Source organism: Meleagris gallopavo, chromosome 8 (assembly GCF_905368555.1).
Source record: "Meleagris gallopavo chromosome 8, MGAL_WU_HG_1.1, whole genome shotgun sequence".
NCBI classification, from domain to species: Eukaryota; Metazoa; Chordata; class Aves; order Galliformes; family Phasianidae; genus Meleagris; species Meleagris gallopavo.
Window position 1 is genome coordinate 27,974,166 of NC_139411.1, and position 18,703 is coordinate 27,992,868.

Below are 18,703 nucleotides of genomic sequence, written 5' to 3' on the forward strand. Positions count from 1 at the left end.
GCATTTGTCACACAAGCTTAGTTTGGACCCTCACAACCTTTAGCTTTCAGTGTTCAAACGAAGGTGTTGGGCGTGGTAAAGGGTAAGTAGAGAAACCAACTGCATGTCCAGGATGGAAGAAAAATCTTCATGCCTAGAAGCAAAATTTTGCTTCTTTCCTTCTCAGAAAGAAATCAGGATTGAGACCTGGAGAGGAGCTGGTAGATTTACCAAAGGAGAAAGAAATATTGTTTATAGAGGGATTTCTTATCTGACTTTCATTTAAGGACTTACTTAAAATGGAATCTGCGGACCTCCATCTTCCTCATACCCCAATGCCTCCTAAATGAGTTTATTTGTACAACTTTGATTGACACATCCTAACCTAGAGTTCTCTTGCCCAGCACCTAACAACTATTGTAAGATTTCCCAAACCTAATAACTCTGCTTCCCATACCCCACATTTCTCAGCCCCCATCCTTTGCAAATGCTATCGGTGTGGATTTATTCCCAGAAATGCTATGTTGCAATTATGAATCCAGCTTCTACAAATCATAGGTTAATACATGGTTAATAAATGCATTAAACATTAGAGCAGTATCTCACCAGGAGTCCATACTCACATTATTTATGGCTTGTCATCCAGCAGTATTTTTATATATCCACAATAGCATGCACATCTATGTTACTCACAGCAAGCAAAAGGTCTGACTGGGGACTGCTCCAAATGGAGGTAAGCTTTAATTTGGAGGGAGAGGAGGGAAGGAGAAGGATGTAAAGGGAACTGAATGCACTGGACCTGAATGCAAACAGGCACAGAGTGAGCAGCTGAGTTCAGAAACCAGTCCCTTGCTTTCAGCTACACACTTTGGGCCTTACATGCCTTATGGAACTTATTGCTTAGACACTGCAGACAGAGACAACAGAAGTATCATTATGATGGATATCTGCTGTATGGGTTGTTTTTTTTAAGGTAATTTTAATGAGCATGCCTCTATCCTCTCCTGAGATGCCTGGTTAGCTTTGCTCATATTAACAAGGCTTTCTGAAAAAGAGGGACAAATTTCCTGGAATACATACTTCAAATGACCACCCTTCTGAAGTAGTTCTAACAAATGAGGGTGCACGTTCTTTTCTGTTCTCTTATGTTGATTGGAAAGATTTACTATGCAACTGAGCTGTTTTTCTAACAGCAGGACACAAAAAATAAGCAGAGAAATACACAGACTGTAAAAATGCAATCACTTTAACTCTTCTGTGCACGCTAAGTGGTAGGTGCATCTATCACAACTGTCAATAGTATTTTCTTATTAGCACGGTCGTAGTGTGCCTCACTGGAGTATAAATTACCTTCAACAAGGAAGAGTTGCAAGAGTAAGCAAAGTGCAGGTCAGAGACACAGGCCACTAAAATAGGGATTCAATTCAGCGCAGAATAATTCTGAAGCCCATACCACAGAGTCAGAGTACAAGATATTTAAGCGTTTGAAACAATCAGCTTTGCACAAGCCTACAAATAGGAAGTCAGATACTTTTTTCTGCTTGTTATTCTTTCTCTTTTTCTCTTGTGAATCAATCCTAAAGATGCAAGCTTAGGGCATAAAATTATCGATGATCATTCCGCTCAAAAGCACCACAGTCCTGTTATTCTATTTCGTACACTGAATGAAATATTTTAAAAACAAGTATTACCAAGATACTGCTGGTACTAGTCTCTAAATCCACCTAGATAATACCCAGTGCAGTAAAAAATAAAATCCCAAGTTCTTCAGCTGAGATATATTAAATAAAACAAGCCCCTTATCCCCTTGTGCCCAAATACGCACTGGGGAAACACAGAGTTCTAGAGGCTGCAATGTTATGCAGCGAGCAGTTTATCAGTCAGTCTGTTCAGATTCCCACATCTCCCAGCATTACAATCCCAACTCAAGGCTTTGCACCCAACTTAAAATGACAACTCTTGTCCTTTTTCTTCTACGAAGGCATGCTTTTTCAGGATTTCCCCCCAGAGCTCTCCCATAGCTGAGCCAAGCAGTGGGATGCCAGCAACCCCGAGCATGCTATCAGCAACCCACTGCTTTATCAGCTCAACCACTCACAAATCGCAAGTCAGGTCTGATCTCAAACCCACAGACAGCTGCTTCATGGGCAACACTGCACAGCAGCAGACCTGTCTAGTTCACCTTTAGACAGCTCTGGCTTTCATAAGGTGCATTTTAAACCTTCCCGTACTCCTCAGCTGCTCAGATAGTGAGCACTATACAAATCTGAGAAACAATCTTAAAAGTTGATAGCGTCCAGTGCAGGTATAGGAAAACCCCCTCCTTCCAACCTCTTTAATGTGAAAGCAATGAGAAAATTTGATAGAGAGGAGATCAGAAGTATGCCTCCCAGAAGGAGCAGAAGCAAGTGGGAAAAAGAGGAAAAATAACCTGCACAGCATGAACATTGCTTGACCATTCCCAGATCCATTATTTTAAAAAAAGATGAGGTCTACCTAAGCCCCATCCCTCACTGCACAAATATATATGGCTGGGACAATGCGGCACAAACAGTGTCTAGCAGCAATCTTTTAAGGTTTTACGAAAAACAGATCCTATCAGAAATACCAAACTGATCAAACAGCTTACAAGGACCAGACATGGAGATCTTCAAATATTTATTTCAAGCAATTAGTCTCCCAGCAAGCACAGTACAAAATATGACACAAAGCCAAGTCAACTGAACTGCCTGACTTACCTTTCATGGCAGTACAGTAACATGTTACAATTTTGTTTTCGTGCTCAGTCATTTATTTCTCTAAGTAAAATGGATTTCTGAAGTCCTACATTCCTCCTTCCTATTTTTAGAGGATATTATGCAATTCTCCTAATATGGTCTTTTTATGGATTTGCCTCAAGCAAATATTTTTGCATTAAGAAGGGCAGAGAAGAAAAACGGAATACTAAAAAGCATAGATGGAATAAGTTTTGTTAATATCTCAATGGCTTACTCCGCCTAGGATTTGTTTTTTTCCTCTGTTTATAAAACAGAACAGCCACGTAATCCAAAGACGAGTTGTTTGGGATTTCATTATTAAAGCCCACTCTTCTAGTGATTTACTACAACTATCAACCCAGCGCCATATGTGGTGGTAACAGGTAGCATCTGGCTGCTGTGCACCGAACAGCATCTAAAGAACAGAAACATGAACACGAAGCCATTACAATCCCCGTTACAAAACAACTTCAGCTTTTAATTTTGAACAAAGGTAAGCTGCTGAAGGAGTACAGATCCCACAGCACGTCCCTGGGCTAGAGTGTGTGCCCTTGCGTGTCCAAATATGCAAACAAAGTTGTTCTGTTTGGCAGCAGGTGAAGTGCCTACCTCCCCTATTAGACCAGGCTACGTGGTGCAACGGAGTGTGCTGTAAACACTCCTGAGCAGCTGTCAGCCACGGCTACGATGGGACTGCGAGCAGCTCAGCCAGAACAGCACGGGCCTGCACTGCACTAATGAGCCTTGAAAGAGGCACCACACGAATGTAGGCACCGGGCTGCCTTTCCTATTTCCACACATGCCGTCACAGGCAGCAGGAGGGCTGGCACCAAGCGTGACTGGCAGGTGATGGGATGGTGTCCAGCCTGGGCTCTGCAAGAAAAGCTCAGCTGCCTGGGAGACCCGAAGGAGCTGCAGGGATAGGGCTCTGCAGGGAAGCGCTGACCATGCATCAGCCTCAAGCTGCCAGGAGGTGGAAGGAAACAGGGGTCATGCATTGCCACTGCACTCGGGCAGCAGGATCAGGGTGCCTTCGTCTGCTTCTGCAGCTGGGAGGAAGGATCAAGCAAGCTTGCCTGAGCAGCAGTTGGCACGAGGCCTGCAGCATTGAGCAGCGCAGGAAGCGGCCTTCCGTGCTACACCAACCTGAAGCAACGGATATTATTGCTGGTTTCTTGAGCACTGCATTCACTCATGAATTTTAAAGGGAAGGGAAGAAGAGAATGACCATGAACATCTGCTTTTGGTTAAGAGACTAAGAACATACAAAATTTTTGTCTTTATTAACCGTGTGTGTATGCACGTGTGTGTTGTGAGTGCCGGCACAGTTACACACGCAAAGAAAATGCAGTGGTCAGCCTTTAAAGGGTTTAGAAAACACTTCAGATAACAAGCTATTTGCTTCAATTACAGGGATTCAAAAGCAAAGGCTGCAGATATAACCTTGCACAGAAAGGCAGAGGAAATTAGCCTGTTAGCTGAGGTGCCCATCACACATCCCCCACCCACCCCACCCCTCCCAGTTTTATTTATACCCTTCAATCCCAGTGCATTTGTTTCCTCACATCCGCAGTTACGTAGCTATGACTGAGTCCATTAAACCATGACATGATTTAGAGATTGTTTTTTGCTTTTAAAATATTTCAATCTTGAACAGCTGTGATTTGGATTAATTAGTGAAATTTTGCATTTTTGGCACAGTCTGCTCTCCAGAAGTGCCACTGAAATAAAAATTTAAAGCATTTTCTCCCTGTTCTCCTAATCCTGTAGCTGAGTTCTGCAGGTGCACAGATGTATCTGCAGAACTCAGAGGGCTGAAATTTTAGTGAACTTACTGCAGTACTCGTCTCAGTAGCCACGTTTCTTTTTAGTGCTGAAAATATCACTCAGAATAAAAATATCAGAAAGCTTATTTTTAAGCAATGCAATCAAGTTTACCAAGGTGAGACTACCACAAAAACAGGTTGTGGCACAATGTGTTTCTGAAAGACATCTGTTCCCTTTAAATTTGGCCAGAGCCACAAACATAGCTTGGAAAATTTCACTCAAATAGTTTATGCTTTGGCAAAGATCAGAATCACTAAACATAGGATTTTTTTTAAACATGAAATATAAGACATCTTCAGGTGTATCTGTTAGTTGTGTTTATAATAATCTATTTCAAAGAATCATGGAATTAGCAGTTGGAAGGGACCTCTGGAGATCATCAAGTCCAACCCCCTACTAAACCTACAGTAGGTTGCACAGGAAAGTGTCCTGGTGAGCATTGAGTATTTCCAGGGAAGACTTCAAAACCTCTCTATGCAGTCTGTTCCAGTGCTCTGTCACCCACACAGCAAAGAAGCTATGAAGAACTTTCTATGTTCCAACTTGTGCCCATCACCCCCTGTTCCATCATTGGGTCCCCCTGAAAAGAGCAAGACCCCACTCACTTGACATTCATACATGTTAAAACTCAGTATATAAAAGAGACTCTGATGTAGCATTCTAAATATATATACTTCATTCTTCATGCACTGGAGTGGAGGAGAGAAAAATCAAACCTTCCCTCTAATTAGTAGGAATCAAAATCTAACCTTATTTCTCTTTAATGGACTACAATAGAATATGCAATACTTTAATGGATTATATTATAGCGGCTTTCTTCATATCCATTATTTACACAATGCTCTCACCCACAACACTTGCATTGTAGCTAATGAAGCTATTCAAATAACTAGAGAAACTCTTCTGTAAGAGAGGTCTACAACAGCACGACCTTATTAGAATGATTCTTCTTATTCTTTACTGGCCTGGTCTCACAGCACCAGTGGGAAATCTTCCAGACAGCAACAAATGAAAGCACAAACTTCCTAATACCACTTTTAAGTATGGTCTCAAATTTGAGCTTAGTGAAACACTAAGAAACATTTCTCCATAACTGAAATGATTTCATAGACACAAAAAGTATTGGGAGTTTCAGATGTTTGTAAATTACAGCCGTGTTAAAAAAATTTGGAGCCTATAATAATCAGATTATGCAAATAATTATCAGATTATGCAAAATTGTATTCGTAAGATATTATTCTGTTTTGTTTCATCACACAAATCATTCACAGAGGGACAGAAGGCTTACTTTTATATTTACATTTAATAAGCCTGAGAACATAAATAGAGGAATACTAACAATGTGAATAATAGAGATCAGTCATCATTTGGGGGTATATTTTGCAAGGTTTCCATACTAAAGCTTTTGAAGATTTATTTTGAGTAGCTTCCCTGCAGTTTGAAGTATTATGTTGTAGCAGACTGGATAGTTCAGGAGATTATTAATGGGACATACAGCCCTATATTTCAAGATAGCTAGTTTCATCTAGATCAGATCAACACAAACTATTCTGTAGTATTTTTGAAATGAGGAGGTGGATCTGGTGCACTTCTCTTAAGAGGACAGGTCAAGTGCACAAAAGTGTTAATAATTTTCACCTGAGGCAGTGCACTTCATCAAAGGAGCTACGGAATTAATGGGATATATGTCTATAATACTGCAAAGAACTTGAGATGTTTCCTCATGCTCTTAATTTCCCTTTCTGTGAGATAAGCTTTTTCCAGTGAGAAGTGAATTTAACAGGTTAAAGGGATGCCGTGTATAGCACCCGGGATGGAATTAGCCTTTCTAGAATTTAAGAACATCATTAAAATGGGATCTGGGGTATCACTACGCTTCTCACACTAAGTGACAACACAGGACATAGCACTACTGATACACTGTGCATGGATGAACATAATTGCAGAACAACAGGCTTTATAGTAACACAGGGCAGCAGATGATGAATGAGGATTGCAGAGCATATGAGCAGATGCATCTCACTGGCTCAGAGATTATTTGGAGTTGCAACTTTGCCAGTTGCTCTATTTAAAAAGCTCATGAAACGCCAGAGTTCAGTCTCTGTTACACTTACAAGAGCCAGCATGACCTGTATTTCAGAGGCTGTTCGTGTGATGTTCAGCTTCCAAAAAACATGTCTCTCTCACTAAGGGCACTTATCAAAGAGTTGTCAGTGCTGCTTCTAAATACAACATCATATCTCAGTCATCACCCTGAAGGTGAAAAGCCTCTGCTTAATTAATGGTTCCTAAGTATCTTCATTAAGCTCATTAGCTGCATATAGACCATGTGTGGTTTTTATCTAAACCTTTGCAGTTGTGCCTATAACAATCGGAATTTCTCATCTGCAAATAACCATGACTGAATGCTTAGGAATAATCAGGAAATCTTAATTAAAAGTAATAAGGTTTAGGCTGTCTCGATGAGAGCACAATTCTGCCAATAGTTGCATGAATATGCCTAACTAATTAAGTTCCAAATATGAAAAATGAACAACTATTCCTTCTGAATTTGAATTTGACATTTGAATTCGGACACAGGAAGTTCCCTGCAGGAATAAATTCCTAAATTTGCCCTCAGAACTGGATAATTATAGTGCATATGTGATTGAAGTATGCAAAATAGCACACATACAGAACATTTATTTGCAATAGTCTTCAAGAATTTAACTTAGATATGTGCAACTGTGAGCGCACTACCCTTACTAGGAGTGGGCATGCTGCTGTAAAAAACATTCCATTGTTGCTCAGGAAAGTTCTGATCAAACAGTTTTCTCACAAGCGCACGTAAGATTTGTGCAGACACAAATTTAGGAACAGCTTTTTACAGATCCTTGTAAATGTTTTGCATTCATTTGTGCATGCTTAATTTGCCAAATTTACTGCAGAAGTCAGGTCACTACAGCCAAAGCAGGTAGCTACTTGGGGCCTACCTTGCACATCTCACTCTCCATGTACATAAAAATTTGAATGTACATATTTAAAACCTCAGCATGAACTCAGCACATCCAAATGTTTTTGTGCAATTGGTAATGCATAACCCACTTTGAATTAGAGACAACTTGAGGCTTCTGAAAATGTCAATCTGGGAAAAAAAATTAGTACTATGCAATGCAGTATTTAGTTAATTACTGCCCTGTATACCTAATTCTGTTTTAAGAAAGTCATGAGGGAGGATAATCCTATAATTCGTTAGGATACATGCTGAGTGAAACTATGAAAAAATATCCTGCATTATGCACAACAGTCAGTCTGCTTAAAAGATCACAGAAAGTGGCTCACAGAAGGAACTAAGCACACAGGAGGATTTAACCTGAGGTGGGATTATTAGGCCTAGTCCACTGATTAGAACTTCTATCCGATGTGAAATAGCTAGGTTCTCATTCTCCAAAGTACAGGCTGAAGTAAACATTTTGAACTCCCATTGAGTTTGAATGCAAGTAATAGAAGTGAGTGACAGCATCTTCAATTCTGGAACTCTAAAGCAAGTTGGAAGTTGTAGAGTAGATGGCTTAAAGGTAACTTAAAGATCTATTATTCAGGTCAGACAGCTTATTAGAAGTCTCAGGGATAAAAAATAAGCAGGGAATGTGAGATACGTTTTATTTCCAGCGTTTGACTACAGTGAAGAGCATAGGAAAAAGAAGCAGACATGTTAAAAGCAGAATATAATATATAATATAGATGTTTTGATATTGTGGTTTTTTTTTTTTTTTGTTAACAGTATATTGTATGTTAGCCAATTTGATTAAAAAGCTATGTTTTATTTCCTGTACTATAAACTTGGTTTAACTACTTGAAAGATCTAGGCATGCTATGAGAAGGGTTCTGAACTATAGTACTTCAACAGTATGCTATTTTTTTCAGCTATGCTGCACTGTCACAAATATGGTATGTAGAATGATTAGTTACAGTCTATCTTTGATTAAGTAGACTTTTCCAGATTTTACCTAGGAAACTATTCCTAAGAAATGATCTTTATTGCTATTGAAAAATTTTGGATCGTATCTGTTATATGATAACTACAGGCTTGAGTAGTTTTTTAGAGCTGTACTTTACAGTTTACATATAAAAATCAAGGACTGACACGATGTACCTACAAGTAACTGTTAATTGCAACATTAAGTTCATTTTTCTATGCTTGTAAAAAACAAACCACAAAAAAAACAATTTGATAGGTCACATGATTGCCTCTGTAGACTCAAATAACTTTATATGCACAAACAACCCTTATGTACTTGGGTTTGCTATTGGTAGAGGGATGCAATCTGTTCTCTTTAATTAAGGATAAAGAAACAGGATCGCATCAGATTTTCTCCCAGACCAAAATACAGACCTAGTCCAATCTCTTACTGCATGCCAGCATGGCTGCAACGCCTCACCTCTTCCTCTTTCCAGGTTAGCCAATTCAGTGATGGCAGGGAGGCTCTTCCTGTGCCATATGGGCTCAACACCCCTCACACTCAGTCTTCTACTGTCCTTTTCTCCCCGTGAATCTGTATGTAGATGTTACATCAGACACAAGGAATAAAGAAAAATAAAGTGCTAAATTTCATACCAGAATGAGACTATGAGACAGTTGAGTACCTAAAGATTAAAGAGTGGAAAACCAAGAAGGGACAAAAAAGAAAAAGAAAAAAGAAAAAAAAAAAAAAAAAAAAAAAAAAAAAAAAAGAAAAAAAGAAAAAAAAAAAAAAAAAGAGAAAAAAAGAGGAAAAGTCAGATAGGAAAAGGATGCAAGGAAAAAGATGCAATGAAGATTAATAGTTAACTAGAAGTGAGGTTTCAGAGATGGCATAGATATGCCTGTACCTTGAACTAATGGGCTAACAGCTAATATTACATAAATAGGTAGTGATAGTCTCAGTTATTGTTTCCTGAGAGGGAACTTTCTATTATCTGAAAGAAGGAGGGTTTCCAATAATACAGAAAGGTGTTTAAAGGTGTTTAGAATGGCTCTCCTTATATGAATTTAAGGGAATCTCTCTCTTTCTAAAAGCAGTATCATTTTCTTTGATACTGCTACAGGGATTTTTAGAGCTGCAGAGGAAAAGTTACAGGTCTGTGCCAAGAAAAGTAATGTTGCGGCGAGACTAAGAGGATGAAGAAAGCTGCCACATCCACTTCCACAAATGGCATGTTCTGCAAAATGCTGGAAGTATGCTTAAAGCTAACACTACATGATTTAGTTTTGAAATTATGGTAAATGCCTTCAAACCCACTTTCACCCAGTGAGTAACATCAAATAACCCTTTCTGTTTTTCTGTAAGTCCTGTATCTGCACTGGACTATTCAAATTCATATATCTTCCTAGAATGCTTCAACTCTATATTCTTAATAATGAATCCGCTGAACTGAGCAACAAGTAAATTTGAACACAATTTGAACACATCTAGTTACCAAGTAAGAGACAATTAAAACCCTACATAAGGTTCTCAAGGCCTGGGTTGCTCTGTGGAAAACTCTGTTTGCATCATGACTGCCTAGGACCCATGACAACAGGGCAGGGGCTTCGGCATACTACCCCATTCACACCATTTTGGACTGAATGTAAATCAGACAGAGTTTTAAGCATAAACCTATGAACTTTACTCCATGCTTTGCCATAATAGTAGACAAAATACAATTGACCACTTGCCCCAAACAACAGAACGGTTTTCACGTGCACTAGGAGATAGATAAGTAAAATATACAGACAACTTGTATATCATTAAGAAGCATAAAACTACTCAGTAGTGTTCACAGCAAGCAGATTGCAAGATGCCCGTAACGGTGATATGAAACCAAAGAACATCAGCTGAATGAGAATGGAATAGCCATCTGGGAGGTGTTCTCTTCTCAATCATATACATGAAGACACTCAAAAATACCAGAGAACAAAGATTTTGGGAAAAGACTCCATGGAGGGCAGCCCTACAATCCTACTCCAGGATCTGAAACCACCTTTCCAACTTCTGAGGATGCCAGGGAGCAGGAAAAGAGCTGAAGGAATCCTTGAGACCCAGCACCAGAAATATATATATATATATATATATATATTATATATATTATATATATATATATATATATATATATTATATATATATATATATATATATATATATATATATATATATATATATATATGTTGCCCTGCAAGTAATGCCTCCTATTTATTTCAATGGAAACTACAACAAAGAGCACAATAACACTGTGCAATAGAGCAAATCGTCAGCTACAAAAGCTATTTTTCTGTAGTAGTGGTCACAGTTAATGTGTTCTTTGGTGTTTTTTCTGTTTCTGCATGAGCGTTTGTGAGACTCACCTGCCACAACCTCTGTGATATTCCAGTGCTGCCACTATTGTTTCCCACACATTGAAGCTGATGTAGCTCTGTGCACAATTCCCTGCTCATAATCTGACAATTCACGTAGATGAGTTGATCAAGACCCTCCTCATTTTGTGGTGTGACAGCTGTGCATGGCTGTCAGGAATGAGTTTTGTCTTTCATGTTGCCGTCACCACTGCTGAAACACTCCACCCCCTCTTCATTGTGCTCATGCTCACTGATTGGTCTCTATTCAGCAAGCATTGATGAATGTCAATGGGTGCCATTTTGCCCGTGTGGAGGAATTCAATTACACATATTTACATCATCATGACTTCCATGTCAGATGCCATTTTGTCAACTGCCCTTCTGCTGTCACACAGCAATGGAATGTAATGGAATACTGGTGTGAAGGTTCAAGCTCTACTGCCATACCACCAACACCTGCCTCTGCCTGGGGGTCAATATAACATAACAGGAGGCATTACTTTCAGAGCAACCCTTGTACAACACATCCTGGTCTCCCCAGTGAGAGCCTTCTTAACCATGGGATGAAGACATCATGCACCCAATTGCTGTGATGTCCCTCCTCCTGACTTCTCAACTCCTCTACACCATATCCTTCTCAAGATTGGGTGATTCATAACACATCTGTGGTTAAACTGCGTTAGTATCCAAAATTACTAAGCCTCTATACTGTCACCTGGTCTTAAGCCAGCAAATTACGAATCAAAAGCATCAATGCAGTGTTTAAAAAATACATTTCGGTTATAGAAGTCTCATGAAATTGGCAGCAAATCCCTCTGTTTGCCTAAAACATAACAATTCTTTGCAAAAATGGCAGAATTGATAAAGAAAGATTTGATTTGTTAAAATTTAATCAATTCTGGCAACTATGAAGCTGTTTTCAAACTTCATAAAGAAACATCTCTGTATCGATAATTGTCTCCATTATCTGAGGTAGTGCAAGTCTTTTACTTTGGTTTTCCTTGTGTCTCTTTTATATACTTTTTTAGTACTACAAGTCAGCATTAACATGGTTTAACGTAGTTAACATATTAACATAGTTTATAATAGTAAAATATTTATTGTTCTAGAGCACTGCAATACACCAAGTGGTATTCAGAATAAATGAAGTCTGTGAGGTGCTATAACTGCAGACAACTGTAATTAGGATTTTAAGGTCAGGAGTACTCTGTCACCACAAGCCCTCAGAATATATAGTTAGATGGGATTCTGGTCTGTAAGTAGGACTCTCACAAATTACTGTGGTAAAAATAAAAGAGTACTGGGGACTTCAAGGATTCTTTTCTAGCTCTCCATCCTATTAGAAACCTGATGGCATGAACTTTTTTTTGCCTGCACTTGCTTTGCAATAGGGCTAGCCTGCTAGTGTAGCCAGAATTACTTTCACATGCACATATATAAAAGAAAACAAAGTCATGGACAAAACCTAATATTTGCTAACTGCACATCTTAAACAAAACACTTTGTCAAGTTCCATAAATACACAATATGTTATGAACTGTACGTCCAAAGACAGTATGATTAAACATCTACCATCACAACGTAATGCCCTAGAATTTTTATTAGAAGTAGTTATGCTTTAAAATTAGGTTAGAATACTGTGCTCTATTTTACAGCTGGTTTTTGAAGGCTATAGGAAGCTATCTGTTATAGAAGGGAAATGTATGATGGACCAGATATTTGATTGAGAACTAAAGTTGGCTGACATTAGGAATACCTTTAATATGATAAATAACCAATATAAAGTAATAACATGGGCTATGAATGGCTTGATTTGGCTTATCTGATGTGATTCAGCATTCTGACTCTTGTTTATTCTAGCACTTCGTATTTTTGTGGCTATTCCTACGAGGAGAAACTGACGGGAAACGTAGAAGCAACCATGGTTTAGGGGAATGCTACAAATGCTACCTCTGCTTTTAATAGCAACAATCTGGAAAATTCTTTCTGAGGATGAAAACTATAACTTGTCCGTAGAAATTTTAATTTCTATAAAGGTGTGCAATACATTTTGATAAAATCGTATTTTTGTAACTCATTACAGTGCTTTTTAGTAACCTCATACTCACTTTCAATTGAACAATTATTAAACTATAAAACAAAATTGCATGACTCCTAAAACTGTAGTCTGGAGTTTTACAGTCTGCTATAAAGAGCTGTATTATTATAATACATTAAAGATGCTCAGGCTATTAAAACTTTTTTTAAATGAACTGTAAAATATTTTAGCGTTGATGAAATAATTCTGAAGTATTATGTTCTCCAGCAGTATACATGCCCAATATTTTGGTATAATGAAAAGCATGCTCGTCAGAAAAACGTAATTTAAACTGTAATTCTAATATGTAAAACAAACCATTTTGCTATTGTTATCCTTCAGTAACAGAAATTTATTATACCCAACTTCCAACACTAAAAGTATTTCACTGAGCTCTAATGATCAAACATAAAGCCCTGTCTATATGCCAAAAAGACTGAATGTTTGCTTCAGCTGGTGCACATCTGAGCAGCGCTGATTATGGCAACAGAGCTGTGCCGATTACTACCAGAAGAGAGTTTTGGCTACATTTTACTTCACAAATCCTGACAGCTCCTGCAACAGGGCCCTGTGCTTAACTGCAAAGCTCAGCTAAGGCTGGTACATGTGAACTACTTTCTGCTGACTACTGACAGATGATGTAATACTGTCACTCATATGATATATATGAGCCTATAGGGTATGATACTTGGCTACATCCTCAAACAGTTCCCCTGATGTTCAAAAGAGGCAAAAGATTCTCTGTTCTTAGAAATTCATCAGCTGTATTAATCAGATCTTGAACTTCAGCAGGATTTCAGCAAGCTTAAAATCATTCATCTTGTGTGGTCCCGAAATTATTTGGCAAAGACGCTGAAGAACATAAATGCAGCCTTGCTCCAGTGGGAGTAGTCTACATGATCAGACCACTAGCACATATGTATGTCTATGTTCGTTGCAAAGCAGCCTTTTGCTGTTGAGATACACTGCATGTACAGCAATGCAAGTGGATTGCTGGCCACTTTCACAACGATGAATATCCAAACAAGCATACAGAGAAACGAGAACTGAGCCTCTCTTGTAGTGACCTGACCTTCCTGGGTTCTGTCCAAAAGGTACAGGAATCATGAAGTAAAAGAATACAGCGTCAAGGAACTGTATGCTTCTAAGAGCACATTTTTCAGGACCCCATTCAAAATGCTGCTGAAGAAAATAAGGATTAACTTTGTAGACATCAATGTGAACAGACAAAGCTGCCTCTGTTTTAGTGAAACAGAATTTTATTTGGTGCTGTCCAGATTAGAAGGATACAACAATTAAATACGAAACTAAATTACCCCTAGCTGCCAGATTTTAATCTGAACGTGTAAAGCACGCAAGACTCCTTTAGGTACAGCAGAATTGCCTCTGAAGCAAATTAAAGATGCTGCTTTTTCAGAAGAAAAGCTGCCAATAGGTGTTCTGTAAATCACTTTTACCAGCAAGCTGACCCCATTATGTCAGCTAATCCTGGAAATACAGGAAGTAAATTTAAATCTTTTCATATGAAACATTTAGTCAATATTCTATTTTTTTTTCCAATTTGTTCTGGCACAGCAATGGGAGTTTTATATTCTCATCTGTCTTTTGCTCCAGACTGGAACTTTCTGTGCAGCTGCAATGTCTGGAGGAAGAGGTCCAAGTACAGCATCTCCCAGGGGAAAGGATAGACAGGGCATTTGAAAGGACAGTGCTTGCTTTTCCACAAAATGAAAAGAAGCCGAATGATCACAGGTGGTGTGGAGGGATCATAGAAAAGAGGGTACCAGCCATATGGACTAACTGAGACTGTGTGCACAGGGGATGAATGAAATTCATTTCGTCTATATTTCAGAGTACGATCTTGACAGTTGTACTATTCCCTAATCAACTAAACAGAACATGCTGCCCATGTTCCGTGTTTATGCTCACCCACTACCCATTTATCAGCACACGAAGCTCCACACCTACTGAGTCTTGATGCTCAGCACTACATGGAAGCTTTTAATCCTCTCCCAACACCTGCAAAATGCTTATACTAATAATAATAAGTGGCACACAGAAAGCTACATTAGATAATTGTAGGCAGTATTTCAAACACCAGATTAGCAGGCATAGGTGTGAAGATCTGCAAAACCTAGACCTACAAGCTAAAAGAACAGTCATCTCCAGTCTCAGTCATGTTTAACTTCTGTTCTCCTCAGAGAACTGTGGGTTCTGTCTCTTGCTTTTGTCCTAAGGCTTGCCATAATTCTTCTCCAAGTCCCAAGTTTATGTGGAATTATGGGAATCTATGGAAGAACAGCATGCAACATCATCCACACTGTTGCAAAATACTCCCCAATCATACAACAAATCCACAAAATTTGCTTATAAGTACCTACACTTTTCCTCTTTTCCTCTCTTTCCCTGCAAAATTTTTTCTCTCTTTCCCTGCAAAATATTTTAAAATCCTATCTCATAAATTTGGAATTCTGCTGCTGAGAATAAAAAGGCATTGACATGCTGGACTCAGCTGAAAAATATCTGCCTTTAGTCTGAAGGGCCACATATCTCAGTTATATGTTCCACAGCTCACACTTACTCAAAACCACAAAAACCTTAAATTCCATCTGAATGCTGAGCCAAGGTTACCTAGATCAAGACATTTGTAATAAACATGAGAAAACAAAGTATATTACCTTTGTGTAGGGAGTTGATGCAGAAATTTAGAATGAAATGTCCTTAGCCACTTTGATTTCTTACATTTTTAGTCATGTGCAAAATGTCCATTCAAATATTATAGCAAAGTCAGTATGAAAGCCTTAATATTTTATTTATCTCTGATGAGTGTAGTCTAATCTAGTCTCATCTATCATTTGAAATATATTTTAGTATCATTTTTCATTTCCATGCATCTTTCCTAAATGCAGAAGCAGCATTTTTCTTGAAGAATACATGGAGTGAGTGCACATCCAAAGTAATTCTCTTGTCCTTTTCACATAATCCAACATGATGGTTCAAGCAGTGGAGGCAGAACATGAGACTGAAAACCATAATCATTTTTTGACTAGCACATACCAGTTATGACCAAGAAAGAAGGACAAACAAATAAATACGGTAGTTAAAAAGTAAATATTAGAGTGCAGCCATCTGAAAAAAGATAACAAAGTATGCTTGTATAAGGACAACATTGCTGGCCTTCATCTTCTGCCTTTCTGTTCACTTTTTAAAACTTCTATTCATTTTTAATGTAGTGCTGTGGACCGTTTGATAGGCATACAGCACCTCAGAAATAGCTGAATTTGGCATTTTATATAAAGCTAGCCACTACTTAATATTTGTGTTTATAAAACTTTGCTATAAGCCATGATTATAGAAGGACTCTCGATGAAGTTAAGCATCTTCCTGGAAAAGACAGTGTGCCAATTTAACTCAGGGAGAGAAAACAGTAATGCAGTATACAAATCCATGCATATATAAACATAACATAAGCATATACCAAAAATCAACATTTCTCTGCATCAGCTGTAAGTAAGAAAATATCACTATAACGAACTGTAAATTCTTGTAGAAGTGGAACATTGAAACAAAGGGCCATTTCTTGATTTTAAACCTTCAACAGGTATTTGAAATAAATACTGACTTCAGATAAACAAAGAGTATCTCATACTTTCTTTAAGCATTTGCAGCCATCCCAGACTCCAACTAGTCATGTGCACAGGAGTACATGGCAGAATGACAAAATCATTAGTGAACTCTCCTTTTCATACAACCATTCTGAACAAGTCAGGAAAAAATGGATAAAAATTGCTCAGCCAGTGACACATTTGGCAGATTGGGTTAATGCCCTGTATTTTACAACCTCAAGAGGTTAGTATTTGTTCATTTCTATGGCAATTTATACTAATCAATCACTTCCTGCTCTTTCCTCCCTTACTGTATTTATTTCTATGGCAATTTATACTAATCAATCACTTCCTGCTCTTTCTTCCTTTACAGCATTTTGAAACCCACTAACTAGGATACTCAGACCTGTAGCATCTCAGCGATCACATCCTTATCCCCCCTCTGTCATTGTCTTTCCATACTTATGTTTCTAATTCTACTTTTCAGAACGTTTAGGCTTTATTGCCTTTCTGAAATCTTTCTGAAATCAGATGCTAAGTGTATAACAAAGCCCTTCAGATGCGGTAACTCGAGTTCATGTTTTGAAAATACTACAAAGGCCTATTTTTTCATAGGAGGAGAGCCTTAGAATGAATACACTTTTCAAAGTGTGATATGAATGCTTTCAGTTCTTCTGTAAAATGTGAGCTGAGGTTGAAGTCTCATGTGCAAAGTGGCACCACACCATCCAATAAACATAGGTAAAAAAAAAGTAGGCTTGTTTTGGTACTTTTTGCAAGTTACTTTTAAAAGATGCATTGAAATGTAAGAGCTTTGTTCTCCATGGTTCAATTCTGACACAGAAGAGGCAGAAAAAGTTGTACCCTGAAAGTTGTATTTCACAAGAATGAATCTGTGTGATTCATGTAACTCCAGTGACCTTTGAGTACCAACATACCTATAGCTTCGACAAAACAGCAGATCATTTATTTAAAGGATGCTGTTTTCCTTAGAGACCTTTACTTCCATCGAGTGTATCAGGGGAACACTTGAAGTCACAGCACGGCTGTTAATAATCTCATGGGGAACATGGCCTCAAAATGCCAGAGAAACAGGAGTAAGGTAGGGAGGACAGGGAAGAACTTGTATTTTCAGAACTTTGGGATATTTGTTGAGGCTTGAAGAGCATCTGGAAATCAAACCAAAACCAGTGAGACTGTGATCGCTTGCCACTTCTTAAGCTCATTATTTATTGTGCATTTTGGGAGCATCTGGAGGCCTTACACTATAGGAAGCTGTACAAAAATTGAAAGAAAATGCAATCTCTACCTCAAAACTCCTTAATATAACATGAAGTTAATTAATAATACCTGAAGTCATTTTTGCTTTAGATGCTAGATATTCTGAGTTCCAAATTTAAAAGATTACAGTTCTTTTTAGCATATTTCATTTGGTGAAATAGCTTCTGCATAGAGGAATGTGGTGCTTACAACTATCTTCTGTTCATCAATAACTTACAAACCTTAACTAATAATGAATGCACAGATATGAAGAATCAAATTAAAACAGAAGCTCCTAAATTCAACACTATTTACCATTAATTCCGTATACTTTGAGTCAGTAATGCCTCAGAAGAACGTTAATCTACCTTGCTTGTTATTTCATGCTGTTTCCTGCCCAGATTTCACAGATTTTCTCTCCTGCTCAAATTTTTCACACTTTCTAAGGGTCGCACATTCATCACTGCCTTGAGCAATTGATAAGCCTCTTTAAAATCCAGAACCAATGACACACCACGAATAGGCTAATTGAAACAACGAACAAAATGGCGCAGCCATTGGCCAAAATCACATTGCAGCTTTGATCCCAGTTCAGGAGGACACCTGATCCAAAACAGTTTGTATCTCTGCCCCATTTCTTCATCCCATATCCTCACACTTACTCAGACAAAAGAGGCAAAAAAAAACCCACCCTTAAATTTACTGCCAGTAATCTAATAAAGAAGTTTGGAGAAGACAGCATTTCATGATAGCTAACATTCAGAGTTCCCCCTGAGCTTGGTTTACTCAGGAGACTAATTTAATCCGACATATGCTGGCAGGATTTGAGAGCACCACATTCATATCCAAATCTGTGATAACAAAT

At 38.3% G+C, this 18,703-nt stretch overlaps 1 protein-coding gene across 1 annotated transcript in view; it reads right to left on the reverse strand.

Moving 5' to 3' along the window:
- The window catches only part of GFRA1 (GDNF family receptor alpha 1), a 142,392-nt gene that overhangs the window by 12,130 nt on the left and 111,559 nt on the right, over positions 1-18,703 (reverse strand). The gene's annotated exons all lie outside the window — the stretch shown is intronic.